This window comes from Phyllobates terribilis, unplaced genomic scaffold (genome assembly GCF_046119375.1).
Source record: "Phyllobates terribilis strain yellow unplaced genomic scaffold, ASM4611937v1 Scaffold_27__1_contigs__length_16484149, whole genome shotgun sequence".
Classification (NCBI taxonomy): Eukaryota; Metazoa; Chordata; class Amphibia; order Anura; family Dendrobatidae; genus Phyllobates; species Phyllobates terribilis.
The window spans coordinates 12,339,735-12,361,635 of record NW_027362787.1 but is presented as its reverse complement, the minus strand read 5'-3'; the positions used below and the strand labels follow the sequence as shown (position 1 = coordinate 12,361,635).

Below are 21,901 nucleotides of genomic sequence, written 5' to 3'. Positions count from 1 at the left end.
GAACGCTGGCTGCGCGTGTCATAATAGGCTCTGAGCCTTTATATACCTGTGCACAGCAGCAGCCACCTTCAGTCTGCTGCTGGACAGCCAGCAGCAGCAGCAGCAGGAGAGGTATGTAATCAGGAGCCCTCCTGCTAAGGGTAGACAGCTGCTCGTTCCACCCCAACCCCCGCCTTAATTGGTTCTCCTCCCTTCCAACGGTGTTGAGGCGGGTGGGAACAGCAGGGGGTGAAGGTGCTGTGTTTAAAGAGGTGGAGTTATGCAGATCTAAAACGCGTGGATTGCAGCAGCAGCAAGCCGAAAAGTGCAGGCATGTAAGGGATCTAGAGGTTGACAACATGTCTTCTTAACGGGAGTCCAGGAGCTCATCTCCACAAATGGACTTTTCAGGATCCTTGGGTGGCTCCGTAGTTTGAAACCAATTCTGGTTATCGCTTCTCGGCCTTTTGGCTAAGATCAAGTGTAGTATCTTTCGAAAAGGCGGTTTTGGATGTTGGCCGCCCTAGTAGATTGATACATTATGCACACTGGGGTTTAGGCGCTTGTTAGTACGCCAGGTGGCTAATATAGTCATCTGGTGGAAAGCATGGCCCCCCAGGATCGACGCCATTGGGCCGGGGAAGATCGAAAGCCCGAAGTGTGAAGTGCCCCAGGAGTGGTGACCCTGGGGTGCCTTAACTCACTGGGATTGGGAACCCCACTTGAGTTTATGGCACATTTGCACAAGCACTTCAAATTTTCTTTCTTCGCACACACCCTTATTCCGGGCCTACTGGCCTTAGGATGGGGAATTTTTCAATTCCCGGTCGAAGGTCCGGGCAGTATTATACTGTGAAACCTTCACTATTTATTTAATTTCTTTGTCACTGTGTGTCCACTTATTCACGTGTGTCACGTCCTACTAGGATTTTGTCGGGATGCGGTTCCCTTACGGGTTCCTCTCTTGGCAGGTCTAGGGGGGGAGTGTGTGGCCATCAGGTTCCGCTCCCCCCTGAACCCCCCTGGCTCTCCTCTTTCGGGAGGAGAGCGTTGTTGGCTCCCCTCTTCCGGGAGGGGAGCACAGTCTTTGGCTCCCAGTGCCTTGCTCGGGTGAGAACTCGGGCAGGTGCTGGGGGTAAGATTGGGTCGCCTCTGGCTTCGGCTGGAGGTGGCTTTTTGTCCCTGTTCCTCGCTGTGGCCTTTTGGCTCGGAGGGACGGGGAATGGTTTGGGGGACCCTTCTCCTTTTGGAGAGGGTTTCAAGAAGACCAGCATCCTAGTGCACTTTTTTTGTGGCACTTGTCACTTTTTTAAGCGCACTCGGGTTTTGTACACGAATTCGGGCTTTCAAAAAAAAAAAATCTGTTCTTATCAGTTTAATATCTGATACGTCCCCTATCTGGGGACCATATATTAAATGGATTTTTAGAACAGGGAGATGGAAAAAGAGCTTGCTCTGTCCACTCCACGCATTGACCTGGTATTGCAGTATCTCCAGGACCGGTGCACCCCTTCTTTAATGCAGTTTCTAAAATCAGAAAGAATTGAATTCAATGTTTTTTGTTCATTTTGCTTGTTTGTCGGATTTTGGGATGGACTCTTTGGCTTTGCTTTTCTTCTCCTCATTGGATTTTTCATGTTCAAAGTTGCAGAAGCCAGATTACAAGCTCATTTTGGTTCAACTTCAGCAACTGTGCATTGCATTGCCATGTAATGTGATGCAATGCTATCTTTCTAGCTCTCCCTTTTTACTTCCTTTTGGATAAACAGACATATTAGGCAAGCATTTTGGAGCTTTCACCTAAATAACTACAGGTGGTGAGATAAGCTGCACAATATAATTGACCTTTCAGTATATTGTTGCACACACACCATCTATTTAGCAAATGCCCTTGTTATCAACAGCAGCCTTTTAAACTCACCTGAGCTAACAGGTATGTGCGCTGGTTACTCTGCTGCGCTTAAAATTTCTTTTTTGGTTTGCTACAATGCCTTTTCTGAAACGTTGTCTCCCTCTGCTGGAACACTGACTTCTTTCATTTAATGCCTGCAGACTATAAAAGAGAACCCAACCCAAAAAGTCTGGTTGATTAGTCTGTGGCATTCTGTTAAACTGTTGCTTATGGCGGTCTCTGTGAGCTTCTCAGCGACATTCAGCCAGCCAGGTATCCTGCCTGCAGTAGATGGAATGTGGCAATGGAACGCTGGCTGCGCGTGTCATAATAGGCTCTGAGCCTTTATATACCTGTGCACAGCAGCAGCCACCTTCAGTCTGCTGCTGGACAGCCAGCAGCAGCAGCAGCAGGAGAGGTATGTAATCAGGAGCCCTCCTGCTAAGGGTAGACAGCTGCTCGTTCCACCCCACCCCCCGCCTTAATTGGTTCTCCTCCCTTCCAACGGTGTTGAGGCAGGTGGGAACAGCAGGGGGTGAAGGTGCTGTGTTTAAAGAGGTGGAGTTATGCAGATCTAAAACGCGTGGATTGCAGCAGCAGCAAGCCGAAAAGTGCAGGCATGTAAGGGATCTAGAGGTTGACAACATGTCTTCTTAACGGGAGTCCAGGAGCTCATCTCCACAAATGGACTTTTCAGGATCCTTGGGTGGCTCCGTAGTTTGAAACCAATTCTGGTTATCGCTTCTCGGCCTTTTGGCTAAGATCAAGTGTAGTATCTGTTCTTATCAGTTTAATATCTGATACGTCCCCTATCTGGGGACCATATATTAAATGGATTTTTAGAACAGGGAGATGGAAAAAGAGCTTGCTCTGTCCACTCCACGCATTGACCTGGTATTGCAGTATCTCCAGGACCGGTGCACCCCTTCTTTAATGCAGTTTCTAAAATCAGAAAGAATTGAATTCAATGTTTTTTGTTCATTTTGCTTGTTTGTCGGATTTTGGGATGGACTCTTTGGCTTTGCTTTTCTTCTCCTCATTGGATTTTTCATGTTCAAAGTTGCAGAAGCCAGATTACAAGCTCATTTTGGTTCAACTTCAGCAACTGTGCATTGCATTGCCATGTAATGTGATGCAATGCTATCTTTCTAGCTCTCCCTTTTTACTTCCTTTTGGATAAACAGACATATTAGGCAAGCATTTTGGAGCTTTCACCTAAATAACTACAGGTGGTGAGATAAGCTGCACAATATAATTGACCTTTCAGTATATTGTTGCACACACACCATCTATTTAGCAAATGCCCTTGTTATCAACAGCAGCCTTTTAAACTCACCTGAGCTAACAGGTATGTGCGCTGGTTACTCTGCTGCGCTTAAAATTTCTTTTTTGGTTTGCTACAATGCCTTTTCTGAAACGTTGTCTCCCTCTGCTGGAACACTGACTTCTTTCATTTAATGCCTGCAGACTATAAAAGAGAACCCAACCCAAAAAGTTTGGTTGATTAGTCTGTGGCATTCTGTTAAACTGTTGCTTATGGCGGTCTCTGTGAGCTTCTCAGCGACATTCAGCCAGCCAGGTATCCTGCCTGCAGTAGATGGAATGTGGCAATGGAACGCTGGCTGCGCGTGTCATAATAGGCTCTGAGCCTTTATATACCTGTGCACAGCAGCAGCCACCTTCAGTCTGCTGCTGGACAGCCAGCAGCAGCAGCAGCAGGAGAGGTATGTAATCAGGAGCCCTCCTGCTAAGGGTAGACAGCTGCTCGTTCCACCCCACCCCCCGCCTTAATTGGTTCTCCTCCCTTCCAACGGTGTTGAGGCGGGTGGGAACAGCAGGGGGTGAAGGTGCTGTGTTTAAAGAGGTGGAGTTATGCAGATCTAAAACGCGTGGATTGCAGCAGCAGCAAGCCGAAAAGTGCAGGCATGTAAGGGATCTAGAGGTTGACAACATGTCTTCTTAACGGGAGTCCAGGAGCTCATCTCCACAAATGGACTTTTCAGGATCCTTGGGTGGCTCCGTAGTTTGAAACCAATTCTGGTTATCGCTTCTCGGCCTTTTGGCTAAGATCAAGTGTAGTATCTGTTCTTATCAGTTTAATATCTGATACGTCCCCTATCTGGGGACCATATATTAAATGGATTTTTAGAACAGGGAGATGGAAAAAGAGCTTGCTCTGTCCACTCCACGCATTGACCTGGTATTGCAGTATCTCCAGGACCGGTGCACCCCTTCTTTAATGCAGTTTCTAAAATCAGAAAGAATTGAATTCAATGTTTTTTGTTCATTTTGCTTGTTTGTCGGATTTTGGGATGGACTCTTTGGCTTTGCTTTTCTTCTCCTCATTGAATTTTTCATGTTCAAAGTTGCAGAAGCCAGATTACAAGCTCATTTTGGTTCAACTTCAGCAACTGTGCATTGCATTGCCATGTAATGTGATGCAATGCTATCTTTCTAGCTCTCCCTTTTTACTTCCTTTTGGATAAACAGACATATTAGGCAAGCATTTTGGAGCTTTCACCTAAATAACTACAGGTGGTGAGATAAGCTGCACAATATAATTGACCTTTCAGTATATTGTTGCACACACACCATCTATTTAGCAAATGCCCTTGTTATCAACAGCAGCCTTTTAAACTCACCTGAGCTAACAGGTATGTGCGCTGGTTACTCTGCTGCGCTTAAAATTTCTTTTTTGGTTTGCTACAATGCCTTTTCTGAAACGTTGTCTCCCTCTGCTGGAACACTGACTTCTTTCATTTAATGCCTGCAGACTATAAAAGAGAACCCAACCTAAAAAGTTTGGTTGATTAGTCTGTGGCATTCTGTTAAACTGTTGCTTATGGCGGTCTCTGTGAGCTTCTCAGCGACATTCAGCCAGCCAGGTATCCTGCCTGCAGTAGATGGAATGTGGCAATGGAACGCTGGCTGCGCGTGTCATAATAGGCTCTGAGCCTTTATATACCTGTGCACAGCAGCAGCCACCTTCAGTCTGCTGCTGGACAGCCAGCAGCAGCAGCAGCAGGAGAGGTATGTAATCAGGAGCCCTCCTGCTAAGGGTAGACAGCTGCTCGTTCCACCCCATCCCTCGCCTTAATTGGTTCTCCTCCCTTCCAACGGTGTTGAGGCGGGTGGGAACAGCAGGGGGTGAAGGTGCTGTGTTTAAAGAGGTGGAGTTATGCAGATCTAAAACGCGTGGATTGCAGCAGCAGCAAGCCGAAAAGTGCAGGCATGTAAGCGATCTAGAGGTTGACAACATGTCTTCTTAACGGGAGTCCAGGAGCTCATCTCCACAAATGGACTTTTCAGGATCCTTGGGTGGCTCCGTAGTTTGAAACCAATTCTGGTTATCGCTTCTCGGCCTTTTGGCTAAGATCAAGTGTAGTATCTTTCGAAAAGGCGGTTTTGGATGTTGGCCGCCCTAGTAGATTGATACATTATGCACACTGGGGTTTAGGCGCTTGTTAGTACGCCAGGTGGCTAATATAGTCATCTGGTGGAAAGCATGGCCCCCCAGGATCGACGCCATTGGGCCGGGGAAGATCGAAAGCCCGAAGTGTGAAGTGCCCCAGGAGTGGTGACCCTGGGGTGCCTTAACTCACTGGGATTGGGAACCCCACTTGAGTTTATGGCACATTTGCACAAGCACTTCAAATTTTCTTTCTTCGCACACACCCTTATTCCGGGCCTTCTGGCCTTAGGATGGGGAATTTTTCAATTCCCGGTCGAAGGTCCGGGCAGTATTATACTGTGAAACCTTCACTATTTATTTAATTTCTTTGTCACTGTGTGTCCACTTATTCACGTGTGTCACGTCCTACTAGGATTTTGTCGGGATGCGGTTCCCTTACGGGTTCCTCTCTTGGCAGGTCTAGGGGGGGAGTGTGTGGCCATCAGGTTCCGCTCCCCCCTGAACCCCCCTGGCTCTCCTCTTTCGGGAGGACAGCGTTGTTGGCTCCCCTCTTCCGGGAGGGGAGCACAGTCTTTGGCTCCCAGTGCCTTGCTCGGGTGAGAACTCGGGCAGGTGCTGGGGGTAAGATTGGGTCGCCTCTGGCTTCGGCTGGAGGTGGCTTTTTGTCCCTGTTCCTCGCTGTGGCCTTTTGGCTCGGAGGGACGGGGAATGGTTTGGGGGACCCTTCTCCTTTTGGAGAGGGTTTCAAGAAGACCAGCATCCTAGTGCACTTTTTTTGTGGCACTTGTCACTTTTTTAAGCGCACTCGGGTTTTGTACACGAATTCGGGCTTTCGATTAAAATAAAAAATCTGTTCTTATCAGTTTAATATCTGATACGTCCCCTATCTGGGGACCATATATTAAATGGATTTTTAGAACAGGGAGATGGAAAAAGAGCTTGCTCTGTCCATTCCACGCATTGACCTGGTATTGCAGTATCTCCAGGACCGGTGCACCCCTTCTTTAATGCAGTTTCTAAAATCAGAAAGAATTGAATTCAATGTTTTTTGTTCATTTTGCTTGTTTGTCGGATTTTGGGATGGACTCTTTGGCTTTGCTTTTCTTCTCCTCATTGGATTTTTCATGTTCAAAGTTGCAGAAGCCAGATTACAAGCTCATTTTGGTTCAACTTCAGCAACTGTGCATTGCATTGCCATGTAATGTGATGCAATGCTATCTTTCTAGCTCTCCCTTTTTACTTCCTTTTGGATAAACAGACATATTAGGCAAGCATTTTGGAGCTTTCACCTAAATAACTACAGGTGGTGAGATAAGCTGCACAATATAATTGACCTTTCAGTATATTGTTGCACACACACCATCTATTTAGCAAATGCCCTTGTTATCAACAGCAGCCTTTTAAACTCACCTGAGCTAACAGGTATGTGCGCTGGTTACTCTGCTGCGCTTAAAATTTCTTTTTTGGTTTGCTACAATGCCTTTTCTGAAACGTTGTCTCCCTCTGCTGGAACACTGACTTCTTTCATTTAATGCCTGCAGACTATAAAAGAGAACCCAACCCAAAAAGTTTGGTTGATTAGTCTGTGGCATTCTGTTAAACTGTTGCTTATGGCGGTCTCTGTGAGCTTCTCAGCGACATTCAGCCAGCCAGGTATCCTGCCTGCAGTAGATGGAATGTGGCAATGGAACGCTGGCTGCGCGTGTTATAATAGGCTCTGAGCCTTTATATATCTGTGCACAGCAGCAGCCACCTTCAGTCTGCTGCTGGACAGCCAGCAGCAGCAGCAGCAGGAGAGGTATGTAATCAGGAGCCCTCCTGCTAAGGGTAGACAGCTGCTCGTTCCACCCCACCCCCCGCCTTAATTGGTTCTCCTCCCTTCCAACGGTGTTGAGGCGGGTGGGAACAGCAGGGAGTGAAGGTGCTGTGTTTAAAGAGGTGGAGTTATGCAGATCTAAAACGCGTGGATTGCAGCAGCAGCAAGCCGAAAAGTGCAGGCATGTAAGGGATCTAGAGGTTGACAACATGTCTTCTTAACGGGAGTCCAGGAGCTCATCTCCACAAATGGACTTTTCAGGATCCTTGGGTGGCTCCGTAGTTTGAAACCAATTCTGGTTATCGCTTCTCGGCCTTTTGGCTAAGATCAAGTGTAGTATCTGTTCTTATCAGTTTAATATCTGATACGTCCCCTATCTGGGGACCATATATTAAATGGATTTTTAGAACAGGGAGATGGAAAAAGAGCTTGCTCTGTCCACTCCACGCATTGACCTGGTATTGCAGTATCTCCAGGACCGGTGCACCCCTTCTTTAATGCAGTTTCTAAAATCAGAAAGAATTGAATTCAATGTTTTTTGTTCATTTTGCTTGTTTGTCGGATTTTGGGATGGACTCTTTGGCTTTGCTTTTCTTCTCCTCATTGGATTTTTCATGTTCAAAGTTGCAGAAGCCAGATTACAAGCTCATTTTGGTTCAACTTCAGCAACTGTGCATTGCATTGCCATGTAATGTGATGCAATGCTATCTTTCTAGCTCTCCCTTTTTACTTCCTTTTGGATAAACAGACATATTAGGCAAGCATTTTGGAGCTTTCACCTAAATAACTACAGGTGGTGAGATAAGCTGCACAATATAATTGACCTTTCAGTATATTGTTGCACACACACCATCTATTTAGCAAATGCCCTTGTTATCAACAGCAGCCTTTTAAACTCACCTGAGCTAACAGGTATGTGCGCTGGTTACTCTGCTGCGCTTAAAATTTCTTTTTTGGTTTGCTACAATGCCTTTTCTGAAACGTTGTCTCCCTCTGCTGGAACACTGACTTCTTTCATTTAATGCCTGCAGACTATAAAAGAGAACCCAACCCAAAAAGTTTGGTTGATTAGTCTGTGGCATTCTGTTAAACTGTTGCTTATGGCGGTCTCTGTGAGCTTCTCAGCGACATTCAGCCAGCCAGGTATCCTGCCTGCAGTAGATGGAATGTGGCAATGGAACGCTGGCTGCGCGTGTCATAATAGGCTCTGAGCCTTTATATACCTGTGCACAGCAGCAGCCACCTTCAGTCTGCTGCTGGACAGCCAGCAGCAGCAGCAGCAGGAGAGGTATGTAATCAGGAGCCCTCCTGCTAAGGGTAGACAGCTGCTCGTTCCACCCCACCCCCCGCCTTAATTGGTTCTCCTCCCTTCCAACGGTGTTGAGGCGGGTGGGAACAGCAGGGGGTGAAGGTGCTGTGTTTAAAGAGGTGGAGTTATGCAGATCTAAAACGCGTGGATTGCAGCAGCAGCAAGCCGAAAAGTGCAGGCATGTAAGGGATCTAGAGGTTGACAACATGTCTTCTTAACGGGAGTCCAGGAGCTCATCTCCACAAATGGACTTTTCAGGATCCTTGGGTGGCTCCGTAGTTTGAAACCAATTCTGGTTATCGCTTCTCGGCCTTTTGGCACGATCTATCAGGTTTACCTGTGTGGTCTTGCCTGTGAGGTGCTCTTGGTACCCTTTCTCTCGGCCTGGGGGGATCGTTCCTCTTCGGAGGGACTTAACCCCCCTGCTGCTATTGGGAGGAAGGATTAGTCCGGGAGCAACGGGAAGGGATCCCATGAAGGCTTGCGCCTTTCAGAGAGAAGAGTCGGTACGTTCCTGAGTGAAGGATGCCGGCAACGCTCACATATTCATCGGGTGATGCCCGGATGCGGAACACCGTGAGGATTGAAGTTGGAGCAGCATCGAGGATGGAGAAGAATTTGGACTACATCTGCCATAGGATTCTTCTTGGAGTTCTGGAGTTTCGGCGGGAAGACATATTCTGCTTCCAGGACAACGAGTACAAGGGGACATACACCATCACCTTCAAGAGCCAGGGATGCTGTCAGCAACTCGTACAAAAGGTAAACGAGAAAAACTACTTAGATGAGTTGGATGGACTAACCTTTTGTCTCTTGTATGCTTATGACGAGATCCCCATCGTGGTGCATTTCCCGAACCCCTTTGTGGAAGCTGCAGACATCTCGACCTACCTTACCCGCTATTGTGATGATCTGAGATACCTGGGTACTGTGAAGAACGCGGTAGGCTTCTGGTGCGGCAAGAGAAGGTATATGGCCCGTCTAAAGAGGGACCTTAGTGGAGTGGGAGGAATGCTACACCCTCCCTCAACCTTCGTAATCGGTAAGAGCAGAGGCTACTTATTTTATCCTGGAATGCCAGTATGTTGCAGGAACTGTGGACAAATGGGTCATACCCAAACGTCCTGCTCGGGCAGGAAAGTAGACCGCTGCAATAATTGCAGCTGTTACGGACATTTAATGAAGGACTGTCCCGCTGGGAGGAAATGTAATCTCTGCGGTGAGGCGGGGCACATGTTCCGAGGATGCCCCAACAGGACCAGGACCAGGACCTACGCAGAAGCTGCATCTTCTGAAGCTGAGCCGATGCGCCCACCGGTCTTCACTGGCAGGCCGGCGTCGGAGGGCGGTTCGAAGGGCGAGAAGGCTGGGATGGAGCAGGGAGCCGGAGGCCCCTCTGGGGCGGCACCTGCATCGAAGTCCCTTAACGATGGGCGGACCTCGCATGGACCGGAGCGGGGGGGTCCTCCTTCTGGGAGGGTATCCTCCGTATCGATGGTTCCCGATACCGATCCTGTTGGGCTGGAGGGTGGTGCCCCTGTGCGGTTGGCTACAGGGGACCACGCAGCGATGGCCTCAGGATCTTCCAGGGCGATTAGCCAGCCAGATGAGGGGGCTTTGCTTCTAGGTGGCGAACATCAGGAAATCTGTGTTGCTGATCTTGTCCTGATGGACCAGTCTCCCCCCCTGGAGGAGGTGGAGGAAGAGGAGGACTGCACCAGTGACCTAGTGGAGTCTGCCCCGAAAAAGAGACGGAATGTCGAATCCCCAGCGTCTCCTGGAATGTGGCTGGGAACCGTGACCTACGAGGGGGCAACCGCCGGCTCACAGAATATCGAGTCGTTTGGGTCATCTAGCCCGGATGTCCTGGAGCAATTTGATATACAGGGCTTTGAGTCAGGTGTCCTCATGGAAGATCCACCACCCTGACCTATGAATGCCCACAATAAGACTTGTCTCACTGAATGTGAGGTCATTAAAGAGCCCAGTTCGTAGGGCTGCTCTATTCAAGTATTTAGAAACCACTGACTTTGACATATGTTTATTACAGGAATGCGGGATACAACATGCACTAAATTATAATGATATCAAGACAGATTGGAGACTGGGGCCCTCCATCTGGTCTGGCTCCAATGACAACAAGTCAGCGGGGGTGGGCTTCCTCTGTCGTGGGAGAAATATTACTATAAATGCTGTCACAGAAATAGTACCAGGCAGAGTGGTTTTAGTGCATTTTAAATTTAATGGTTTTACCCTACGTGTAATGAATATTTATGCTCCCCCTGATAAGCAAGAGAGAATTAATTTATTTGGGATATTGCCATTGTACTGTACTGGGTCATCTCCCCTGGTCGTAGGGGGTGATTTTAATTGTCTTTGTGCTAGTGAACAACGAGCAGGGGGTGACCCTTTACGCAAATTGGATAAGTCATGTCATCTATTGAAAGATTTTATAACTGATTTTAAATTATGCGATGCGTGGAGGTCACTCCTGCCGACGGACCCTGGTTATACGTGGTCCGGAAGAGGGGTGTCCTCCAGGATCGATTTTATTTTCCTATCAGATGATTTTAACCCTGTAAAATGTGTTTTAACATCAAATATATTTTCTGACCATAAGGGCTTGGAGGTGCATCTAGAATACCGGGATGAACAGAGGGTCAACAGGGGCCTCTGGCGTCTAAGTACTTACCTGCTGGAGGACCCTCTGATTCGACAAGACTTTGGTAAAGCCTATCAAGCCTGGCGGCGACAAAAACCTTCTGATGCCCCTATGGTAACCTGGTGGGAAAATTTGAAAAAAAAAGTCAGAATGTTTTTTATAAAAGCAGGGAGACGTAAAGCTAGAGAGAAAAAAAGATGTTTTAGTGATCTTAACACCAAACTGCAAACACTTTTTAAATTCAAAGAGCTAGGGGTGGAGGTGGGAGATGATATTGCTAGCCTAAAAACTGAAATTCAGAACTGCATAGACACAAAGGGGAAAGAGATTATTTTTAACTCTAGAGTGCAGCACTTGGAGGAGGGGGAGAAGTGCTCTCGCTTCTTCTTCAAAAAAGTCATGGATAAAAGAGAAGTGATCACAAATCTAGAGGGTGAAACATCTATGCAGGGAATGTTGAATGCTACTTTTAACTTTTATAAGCATCTTTTTAGTAAAAAGTGTATAGATGAGTCCTTTTTATCTGATGCTCTTAATGATCTCGATTTTAAGTTAAATTTTACAGACCAGGAGTTTTTAGAACGCGATATTGTTTTAGAGGAATTATTTTATGTTTTTAAAAGTTTCTCTAAGGGCAAAGCACCTGGGTGTGACGGACTACCTGTAGAATTTTACCTTACTTTTTGGGACATTTTAAAAGAGGAACTTTTTATGCTTTTTAAAGAAGTTTTTATTTGTGAACAGTTGCCATTTTCGTGGAGGAGAGGAGTGGTGTCTTTGATATATAAAAAAGGTGACCGCAGTACTCTAGCGAATTGGAGACCCATAACTCTCCTAAATGTTGATTACAAGGTACTTGCTAAGGTGGTTGCAGACCGGCTCAGGAGTGTCATTGCCAAACTAATCCAGCCTGAGCAGGTTTGTAGTGTACCAGGCAGAAGTATTTCAGAGGTTTTAAACGTATTAAGGGATGTAATTTGGTATTCCAGAGACCGGGGTCAAAATGTAGCTCTTTTAGCCCTAGATTTTGAAAAAGCTTTCGATAGAGTCTCTCATAGATTTCTTTTTAGAGTTTTAAAAAGAATGGGTATCCCTAATATGCTTTTAAATTGTATTAAGATTTTATATAAAAATTGTTTTAGTCAAATTTCTCTTAATGGCTTTTTAACAGATGGAGTTCCCCTTGAGTCCGGAGTGAAGCAGGGATGCCCCTTGTCGCCCATCCTGTTCATCTGCGCCATGGAGCCCCTGCTGAGCGCAATAAGAAAAGACAAAGTGATTAGAGGGGTTCCTGTTCCAGGCGGAGGTGGCAGTGATGTGAGAGTCTTTGGCTACATGGATGACGTGACGGTTGTGTGCGTGGACCCTGCTTCCCTCCGGAGGGCGGTGTTGCGCATTGATTTTTTTTCCCAGGCATCCGGTTTTAAACTTAATTTAAATAAATCTGAATGTCTGACTTTGGGATCCTGGGACACCGCCCAACTCCCGCAGCTCACTATAAAACGAGACAATGTAAAAATTCTTGGAGTTGTTTTTAACGAGGAGAATGTGGGAACTCAAAGCTGGGAGAATGTCATAGAAAAAATGTCAAAGAAAATATCATTTTGGGGTTTGAGGTCCCTAACAATGGAGGGGAAAATTTTAATTATAAAATCAGTGTTGTTACCCCTCATACTGTATATAGCTATGGTGTACCCCCCCTCTGATGTTTTAATTAAAAAAATGACTAGGATGATCTTTATGTTTTTATGGAACTCCAAAATGGAAAAATTAAGGCGAGAAATAATGAGGAAGAATAAAATGAACGGCGGAAGGGATGTCCCCGATTTACATATTTATTTGTATTTAAATTATTTCTGCTTTTGTTTCAAACATTTTAATGGTAATAGTGCGCTAAGTTATTTTTTAAAATATACTTGTGGGATGATTTTTAAAAGATGGTTTAAGTTGTCGTTGAATTCCCCTGTTTTACTATGCCCCCCCAAACACCAAGCAATCTTAGAAAAGACTGTTCGATTTTATAGCCTTGGTGATTTTAATATGGACATTTTTAAAGACCGCAAGAAGCTTTTATCTTTTCTGAGGAGGAATGAAGATGTGACTCCCATAGTAAATTTCTCAGAAGAGAGATCGAAGCAAGTTTGGAAGAATGTCTTCGGGAAATTCTTAGCAAATGGACATAAGGACATCGCATGGATGGTGGTCCACCAGTGCCTCCCCACCAGAGAATTTCAACACAGGAGAGGCCTGGTGGCCAGAGCCAAATGCCCCAGAGACTCATGTGTTAATGACGAAACCACCTTGCACCTTATGTGGAATTGCCCATTTGCACAGGAACTTTGGCACAAAGTTGGGATTCTTTTAAAATGGACTTGCGGTTTAAGAGATTTTAACCATGAATATGTTTTATATGGCCTTTTTAAATGTCCGACCCCTCAACAGTATTGTATATGTTGGTGTATGATTAACTGTTTTAAAGACGCCCTTTGGAAGGCACGCAATATTTTACTTTTTAAACGTGATGCTATTTCTGTGAAGGATTGTCTTAAAATTGCTTTTAGCCAGATGTATATTTATTACTTGAGGGATGTCAAATGTATTGGGAGGAGGGATGCTAATCGTATATGGGGTTTTTATGGGTGGAATTCTGTGTTTTAATAATGTACTGTTTGTGTTGTTGTTTTTGATTGTAAACCATCTTTTACGCACTTAATAAAATATGTTGAAACCTGATCTGTTCTTATCAGTTTAATATCTGATACGTCCCCTATCTGGGGACCATATATTAAATGGATTTTTAGAACAGGGAGATGGAAAAAGAGCTTGCTCTGTCCACTCCACGCATTGACCTGGTATTGCAGTATCTCCAGGACCGGTGCACCCCTTCTTTAATGCAGTTTCTAAAATCAGAAAGAATTGAATTCAATGTTTTTTGTTCATTTTGCTTGTTTGTCGGATTTTGGGATGGACTCTTTGGCTTTGCTTTTCTTCTCCTCATTGGATTTTTCATGTTCAAAGTTGCAGAAGCCAGATTACAAGCTCATTTTGGTTCAACTTCAGCAACTGTGCATTGCATTGCCATGTAATGTGATGCAATGCTATCTTTCTAGCTCTCCCTTTTTACTTCCTTTTGGATAAACAGCATTTTGGAGCTTTCACCTAAATAACTACAGGTGGTGAGATAAGCTGCACAATATAATTGACCTTTCAGTATATTGTTGCACACACACCATCTATTTAGCAAATGCCCTTGTTATCAACAGCAGCCTTTTAAACTCACCTGAGCTAACAGGTATGTGCGCTGGTTAATCTGCTGCGCTTAAAATTTCTTTTTTGGTTTGCTACAATGCCTTTTCTGAAACGTTGTCTCCCTCTGCTGGAACACTGACTTCTTTCATTTAATGCCTGCAGACTATAAAAGAGAACCCAACCCAAAAAGTTTGGTTGATTAGTCTGTGGCATTCTGTTAAACTGTTGCTTATGGCGGTCTCTGTGAGCTTCTCAGCGACATTCAGCCAGCCAGGTATCCTGCCTGCAGTAGATGGAATGTGGCAATGGAACGCTGGCTGCGCATGTCATAATAGGCTCTGAGCCTTTATATACCTGTGCACAGCAGCAGCCACCTTCAGTCTGCTGCTGGACAGCCAGCAGCAGCAGCAGCAGGAGAGGTATGTAATCAGGAGCCCTCCTGCTAAGGGTAGACAGCTGCTCGTTCCACCCCACCCCCCGCCTTAATTGGTTCTCCTCCCTTCCAACGGTGTTGAGGCGGGTGGGAACAGCAGGGGGTGAAGGTGCTGTGTTTAAAGAGGTGGAGTTATGCAGATCTAAAACGCGTGGATTGCAGCAGCAGCAAGCCAAAAAGTGCAGGCATGTAAGGGATCTAGAGGTTGACAACATGTCTTCTTAACGGGAGTCCAGGAGCTCATCTCCACAAATGGACTTTTCAGGATCCTTGGGTGGCTCCGTAGTTTGAAACCAATTCTGGTTATCGCTTCTCGGCCTTTTGGCTAAGATCAAGTGTAGTATCTGTTCTTATCAGTTTAATATCTGATACGTCCCCTATCTGGGGACCATATATTAAATGGATTTTTAGAACAGGGAGATGGAAAAAGAGCTTGCTCTGTCCACTCCACGCATTGACCTGGTATTGCAGTATCTCCAGGACCGGTGCACCCCTTCTTTAATGCAGTTTCTAAAATCAGAAAGAATTGAATTCAATGTTTTTTGTTCATTTTGCTTGTTTGTCGGATTTTGGGATGGACTCTTTGGCTTTGCTTTTCTTCTCCTCATTGGATTTTTCATGTTCAAAGTTGCAGAAGCCAGATTACAAGCTCATTTTGGTTCAACTTCAGCAACTGTGCATTGCATTGCCATGTAATGTGATGCAATGCTATCTTTCTAGCTCTCCCTTTTTACTTCCTTTTGGATAAACAGACATATTAGGCAAGCATTTTGGAGCTTTCACCTAAATAACTACAGGTGGTGAGATAAGCTGCACAATATAATTGACCTTTCAGTATATTGTTGCACACACACCATCTATTTAGCAAATGCCCTTGTTATCAACAGCAGCCTTTTAAATTCACCTGAGCTAACAGGTATGTGCGCTGGTTACTCTGCTGCGCTTAAAATTTCTTTTTTGGTTTGCTACAATGCCTTTTCTGAAACGTTGTCTCCCTCTGCTGGAACACTGACTTCTTTCATTTAATGCCTGCAGACTATAAAAGAGAACCCAACCCAAAAAGTTTGGTTGATTAGTCTGTGGCATTCTGTTAAACTGTTGCTTATGGCGGTCTCTGTGAGCTTCTCAGCGACATTCAGCCAGCCAGGTATCCTGCCTGCAGTAGATGGAATGTGGCAATGGAACGCTGGCTGCGCGTGTCATAATAGGCTCTGAGCCTTTATATACCTGTGCACAGCAGCAGCCACCTTCAGTCTGCTGCTGGACAGCCAGCAGCAGCAGCAGCAGGAGAGGTATGTAATCAGGAGCCCTCCTGCTAAGGGTAGACAGCTGCTCGTTCCACCCCACCCCCCGCCTTAATTGGTTCTCCTCCCTTCCAACGGTGTTGAGGCGGGTGGGAACAGCAGGGGGTGAAGGTGCTGTGTTTAAAGAGGTGGAGTTATGCAGATCTAAAACGCGTGGATTGCAGCAGCAGCAAGCCGAAAAGTGCAGGCATGTAAGGGATCTAGAGGTTGACAACATGTCTTCTTAACGGGAGTCCAGGAGCTCATCTCCACAAATGGACTTTTCAGGATCCTTGGGTGGCTCCGTAGTTTGAAACCAATTCTGGTTATCGCTTCTCGGCCTTTTGGCTAAGATCAAGTGTAGTATCTGTTCTTATCAGTTTAATATCTGATACGTCCCCTATCTGGGGACCATATATTAAATGGAATTTTAGAACAGGGAGATGGAAAAAGAGCTTGCTCTGTCCACTCCACGCATTGACCTGGTATTGCAGTATCTCCAGGACCGGTGCACCCCTTCTTTAATGCAGTTTCTAAAATCAGAAAGAATTGAATTCAATGTTTTTTGTTCATTTTGCTTGTTTGTCGGATTTTGGGATGGACTCTTTGGCTTTGCTTTTCTTCTCCTCATTGGATTTTTCATGTTCAAAGTTGCAGAAGCCAGATTACAAGCTCATTTTGGTTCAACTTCAGCAACTGTGCATTGCATTGCCATGTAATGTGATGCAATGCTATCTTTCTAGCTCTCCCTTTTTACTTCCTTTTGGATAAACAGACATATTAGGCAAGCATTTTGGAGCTTTCACCTAAATAACTACAGGTGGTGAGATAAGCTGCACAATATAATTGACCTTTCAGTATATTGTTGCACACACACCATCTATTTAGCAAATGCCCTTGTTATCAACAGCAGCCTTTTAAACTCACCTGAGCTAACAGGTATGTGCGCTGGTTACTCTGCTGCGCTTAAAATTTCTTTTTTGGTTTGCTACAATGCCTTTTCTGAAACGTTGTCTCCCTCTGCTGGAACACTGACTTCTTTCATTTAATGCCTGCAGACTATAAAAGAGAACCCAACCCAAAAAGTTTGGTTGATTAGTCTGTGGCATTCTGTTAAACTGTTGCTTATGGCGGTCTCTGTGAGCTTCTCAGCGACATTCAGCCAGCCAGGTATCCTGCCTGCAGTAGATGGAATGTGGCAATGGAACGCTGGCTGCGCGTGTCATAATAGGCTCTGAGCCTTTATATACCTGTGCACAGCAGCAGCCACCTTCAGTCTGCTGCTGGACAGCCAGCAGCAGCAGCAGCAGGAGAGGTATGTAATCAGGAGCCCTCCTGCTAAGGGTAGACAGCTGCTCGTTCCACCCCACCCCCCGCCTTAATTGGTTCTCCTCCCTTCCAACGGTGTTGAGGCGGGTGGGAACAGCAGGGGGTGAAGGTGCTGTGTTTAAAGAGGTGGAGTTATGCAGATCTAAAACGCGTGGATTGCAGCAGCAGCAAGCCGAAAAGTGCAGGCATGTAAGGGATCTAGAGGTTGACAACATGTCTTCTTAACGGGAGTCCAGGAGCTCATCTCCACAAATGGACTTTTCAGGATCCTTGGGTGGCTCCGTAGTTTGAAACCAATTCTGGTTATCGCTTCTCGGCCTTTTGGCTAAGATCAAGTGTAGTATCTGTTCTTATCAGTTTAATATCTGATACGTCCCCTATCTGGGGACCATATATTAAATGGATTTTTAGAACAGGGAGATGGAAAAAGAGCTTGCTCTGTCCACTCCACGCATTGACCTGGTATTGCAGTATCTCCAGGACCGGTGCACCCCTTCTTTAATGCAGTTTCTAAAATCAGAAAGAATTGAATTCAATGTTTTTTGTTCATTTTGCTTGTTTGTCGGATTTTGGGATGGACTCTTTGGCTTTGCTTTTCTTCTCCTCATTGGATTTTTCATGTTCAAAGTTGCAGAAGCCAGATTACAAGCTCATTTTGGTTCAACTTCAGCAACTGTGCATTGCATTGCCATGTAATGTGATGCAATGCTATCTTTCTAGCTCTCCCTTTTTACTTCCTTTTGGATAAACAGACATATTAGGCAAGCATTTTGGAGCTTTCACCTAAATAACTACAGGTGGTGAGATAAGCTGCACAATATAATTGACCTTTCAGTATATTGTTGCACACACACCATCTATTTAGCAAATGCCCTTGTTATCAACAGCAGCCTTTTAAACTCACCTGAGCTAACAGGTATGTGCGCTGGTTACTCTGCTGCGCTTAAAATTTCTTTTTTGGTTTGCTACAATGCCTTTTCTGAAACGTTGTCTCCCTCTGCTGGAACACTGACTTCTTTCATTTAATGCCTGCAGACTATAAAAGAGAACCCAACCCAAAAAGTTTGGTTGATTAGTCTGTGGCATTCTGTTAAACTGTTGCTTATGGCGGTCTCTGTGAGCTTCTCAGCGACATTCAGCCAGCCAGGTATCCTGCCTGCAGTAGATGGAATGTGGCAATGGAACGCTGGCTGCGCGTGTCATAATAGGCTCTGAGCCTTTATATACCTGTGCACAGCAGCAGCCACCTTCAGTCTGCTGCTGGACAGCCAGCAGCAGCAGCAGCAGGAGAGGTATGTAATCAGGAGCCCTCCTGCTAAGGGTAGACAGCTGCTCGTTCCACCCCACCCCCCGCCTTAATTGGTTCTCCTCCCTTCCAACGGTGTTGAGGCGGGTGGGAACAGCAGGGGGTGAAGGTGCTGTGTTTAAAGAGGTGGAGTTATGCAGATCTAAAACGCGTGGATTGCAGCAGCAGCAAGCCGAAAAGTGCAGGCATGTAAGGGATCTAGAGGTTGACAACATGTCTTCTTAACGGGAGTCCAGGAGCTCATCTCCACAAATGGACTTTTCAGGATCCTTGGGTGGCTCCGTAGTTTGAAACCAATTCTGGTTATCGCTTCTCGGCCTTTTGGCTAAGACCAAGTGCTTCACAGCAGGAGGTTTCAGTTGAAGGGCACTCAGGTACCCCTCTCCTTGGCCTGGCAGGATCGTCCACTTCGGTGGGCTTCACCTGCCTGCTGCTATTAGGGAGAAGGATTAGTCCTAGGGTAACGGGCAGCGATCCCCCTGCCTTCAGGTGCTTTATCTCAAAGCTCTGAAGGCGCAGATTGCAGGCGGTTGCAATTTGCATTTTGTTGCGCCATACCATGGAGGTTGACCCCAACCTCGTGCCTCTATATGCGAGGCTTAAGAACACCATAAGGGTCCGATTTACGGCTGGTGGTTCCGATATACGGAATCTGGGATATGTAGTCCAGGACGTGCTTGAGAAACTGCTCCACGTCAGAACCAACGAAATCCTTTCTATCCAGGATTATCCTCGACGTGGAGATTATGATGTAACCTTTACTGGCGAAGGTATTTTCAAAGATGTTTTGTCCAGAGTTAAGTCGGTAGAAAATAGCCCTGGTCTAAAAGGGATTCAGATCATCGAGCACGTCCTGGATGAGGTAAAGATGGTGGTTGTGAAAATCTTCTCACCCTTCATAACAGCACCAGAGGTTATTTCCTTTTTGTCAGTTTATTTTAAAAGTGTGAAATTGATTGGGAAAGTGTTGAATGAGTTTAACATCTGGACCTCAAAATGGAAGTTTTTAGTAAAATGTGAAAGAGACCCTAAATTCCCTGGAGGTGTGAGACTTCCTCCAGCTCGATTTAAAATAGGGCAAACTAATGGGGATTTTTTTTTCTCAGGAATGCCACTTTTCTGTAGGTATTGTGGTCTCTATGGGCACTCTAAGGATAGTTGTGGTGCCACTTGTAGAAATTGTGCCAGTACTGAACATGACACAAAGGAGTGCCCAAATGAAAAAAAATGCTCTTTTTGTCGGACACCTGGTCATTTCTATTTTTCTTGCCCTCACAGGTTCAGAGAGGATGAACAAAAACAAAAGGAGAAGTCCAAGACATCCGGGAATGGACGGGCCAATCAGACCACCCCTCAGGAGGAGGAGCAACAACCTGGAGCCTCGGGAGGTGATAAGGGCGCTTCAACTAGTAACAATCCCTCCGAGTCAATGACAGGTAACTCACAGGAGCCCAGGAGCTGGCTGAAAGACCATAAGGAGGCTAAAAGGAAGGCTGAGAAAGATCATAAAGGGGCGGTCGGTAAGGCCAAAAAAGAGCGCCAAAAGGCTGACACCGAGCCCAAAATTCCCACTGGGTCTCACGAGAGCGAGGGCGGTACGTGGCATTTGGTGAGGTCTCATAATAAGAAAAAGAATGGTTCCGTGGAGGTGGCTAATAGGGAGGAGATGGATACATCCCCTCACGGGGGTGTAGACTCTGGAATCCCGAGGTCCCGGGGCTCTGCTGCTCCAGGTGGGGCCCCGAACCTGGCTGCCTCCGGGGACTCTGAGGCTCCGCCATGTGCGCAGCCTGCCCCTGTGTTACGACCCTCTGCGGGTCAGCAGGGGAGTGCGGAGCCTCTCGGAGACCCACCTGACGAGGACCTAAATGGTCAGCCTATGGAGACCCAGTGTAACCTTTCTCTCAATATCCTTCCGAGCTACACCCCAGTAGCGTCGGGTCTTAATTTAAGTGAATGTTCCTTCTCCGATGATGAAGACTCTTTGATAACGGTGGATTCAGAAGAGGGCGTTGGTGAAAGTCCAAGTGGTCTGATCCGTCCATCGGATAGGTAAAGTCCAGTTTTTGTTTCTTCCTAACCATTTGTTATGATGGCTGACATTAGTGGTGTTTCCCTCAATGTGAGAGGCATAGGATCCAAGACCAGAAGAGCTACTGTTTTACATTTTTTAACCTGTTTTACAGCTTCTGTTTTCTTTTTACAAGAATGTCATATCCCTCATAAGATTTCTTACAAAAAATATAAGGAAGAGTGGAAACATGGTCCATCGGTCTGGTCTGGATCAAATGCAACCGGATCAGCCGGGGTAGCTATACTTTTTAAGGGAAATGTGTCTATTGATTTTATCCAAGATATTTTACCGGGTCGTATTCTTTTAGTTAAGGCTTTTATTGATGGGACAAGATGGCAGTTTTTAAATTTTTATGGGTCACCTGATAAAAATGAAAGGGCTGATATGCTGGAAATTTTACCTTTATTTATTAACATTTCTGAACCTTTTATCCTGGCAGGTGATTTTAATTGTATTTTAAAAGGCGAAAGCCGACGCTCCGGTTCCGTGAGTAGAAATTATGACAAAACGTCTGGAATGTTAAGCAATATTATAAATGATTGTAAATTAACTGATGTGTATAAAGAATGTAACAAGGATAGCCCTATAGACGCTGGTTTCACCTGGAGCAATTCTACATGTAGCTCCAGGATAGATTTTGTTTTAGGTTCAGAAAAAATACTGCCAGTGAAATGTGAAGTTTTAACTAATATTCTCTCAGATCACAAGGTTTTATCTTTTAGAGTGAGGATTAATGGAAAGAAGAAATGTGGTAAGAAATCTTGGAAATTGAATGTGTCCCTTTTAAAAGATCCACAAATTTTATCGGATTTTATTGAGTTTTATGTAAACTGTAGAAAAAGGAAAAACCCCAATATTTCTTTTAGCTCCTGGTGGGATAGAATGAAAATAAACATTAAAGATTTCTTTATAAAGAAAAGCATACAAAAAGCTAAAGAAAAGTTTGAGATCTATAATTTTCTTAATATCAGGTTACAGACATTGTACAAATTCAAAGACAATGGTCTGGATGTAGGTAATGATATATTGAGTCTTAAAGGAGAAATTTCAAAGTGGTTGGAACAAAAAGGAAAAGAACTGATTTTTCGTTCAAAGGTAAAACACGTAGAAGAGGATGAGACTTGTTCCAGGTATTTTTTTAAGAAAAACAAACAGGCG

The 21,901-nt window shown here is 45.4% G+C and overlaps 8 non-coding genes and 3 pseudogenes across 8 annotated transcripts; all 11 read left to right on the top strand.

Annotated features, from left to right (window-relative positions):
* The first annotated feature begins 430 nt into the window (after positions 1–430).
* Positions 431–522, top strand: LOC141178150 (U2 spliceosomal RNA; annotated as a pseudogene).
* Positions 523–1,316: 794 nt separating this feature from the next.
* On the top strand, positions 1,317–1,492 carry LOC141177908 (U2 spliceosomal RNA; annotated as a pseudogene).
* A 1,115-nt stretch (positions 1,493–2,607) lies between these two features.
* Positions 2,608–2,798, top strand: LOC141176643 (U2 spliceosomal RNA). The gene has a single exon (XR_012253311.1). It is a non-coding gene; the product is annotated as a U2 spliceosomal RNA (small nuclear RNA).
* A 1,115-nt stretch (positions 2,799–3,913) lies between these two features.
* LOC141176642 (U2 spliceosomal RNA) lies at positions 3,914–4,104 on the top strand. Its single transcript, XR_012253310.1, has one exon. It is a non-coding gene; the product is annotated as a U2 spliceosomal RNA (small nuclear RNA).
* A 1,115-nt stretch (positions 4,105–5,219) lies between these two features.
* LOC141178149 (U2 spliceosomal RNA) lies at positions 5,220–5,311 on the top strand (annotated as a pseudogene).
* A 789-nt stretch (positions 5,312–6,100) lies between these two features.
* On the top strand, positions 6,101–6,284 carry LOC141177730 (U2 spliceosomal RNA). Its single transcript, XR_012254297.1, has one exon. It is a non-coding gene; the product is annotated as a U2 spliceosomal RNA (small nuclear RNA).
* Positions 6,285–7,399: 1,115 nt separating this feature from the next.
* On the top strand, positions 7,400–7,590 carry LOC141176640 (U2 spliceosomal RNA). Its single transcript, XR_012253309.1, has one exon. It is a non-coding gene; the product is annotated as a U2 spliceosomal RNA (small nuclear RNA).
* Positions 7,591–13,765: 6,175 nt separating this feature from the next.
* Positions 13,766–13,955, top strand: LOC141177803 (U2 spliceosomal RNA). The gene has a single exon (XR_012254351.1). It is a non-coding gene; the product is annotated as a U2 spliceosomal RNA (small nuclear RNA).
* Positions 13,956–15,056: 1,101 nt separating this feature from the next.
* Positions 15,057–15,247, top strand: LOC141176639 (U2 spliceosomal RNA). Its single transcript, XR_012253308.1, has one exon. It is a non-coding gene; the product is annotated as a U2 spliceosomal RNA (small nuclear RNA).
* Positions 15,248–16,362: 1,115 nt separating this feature from the next.
* LOC141177428 (U2 spliceosomal RNA) lies at positions 16,363–16,553 on the top strand. The gene has a single exon (XR_012254023.1). It is a non-coding gene; the product is annotated as a U2 spliceosomal RNA (small nuclear RNA).
* Positions 16,554–17,668: 1,115 nt separating this feature from the next.
* On the top strand, positions 17,669–17,859 carry LOC141176637 (U2 spliceosomal RNA). Its single transcript, XR_012253306.1, has one exon. It is a non-coding gene; the product is annotated as a U2 spliceosomal RNA (small nuclear RNA).
* Positions 17,860–21,901: the final 4,042 nt, after the last annotated feature.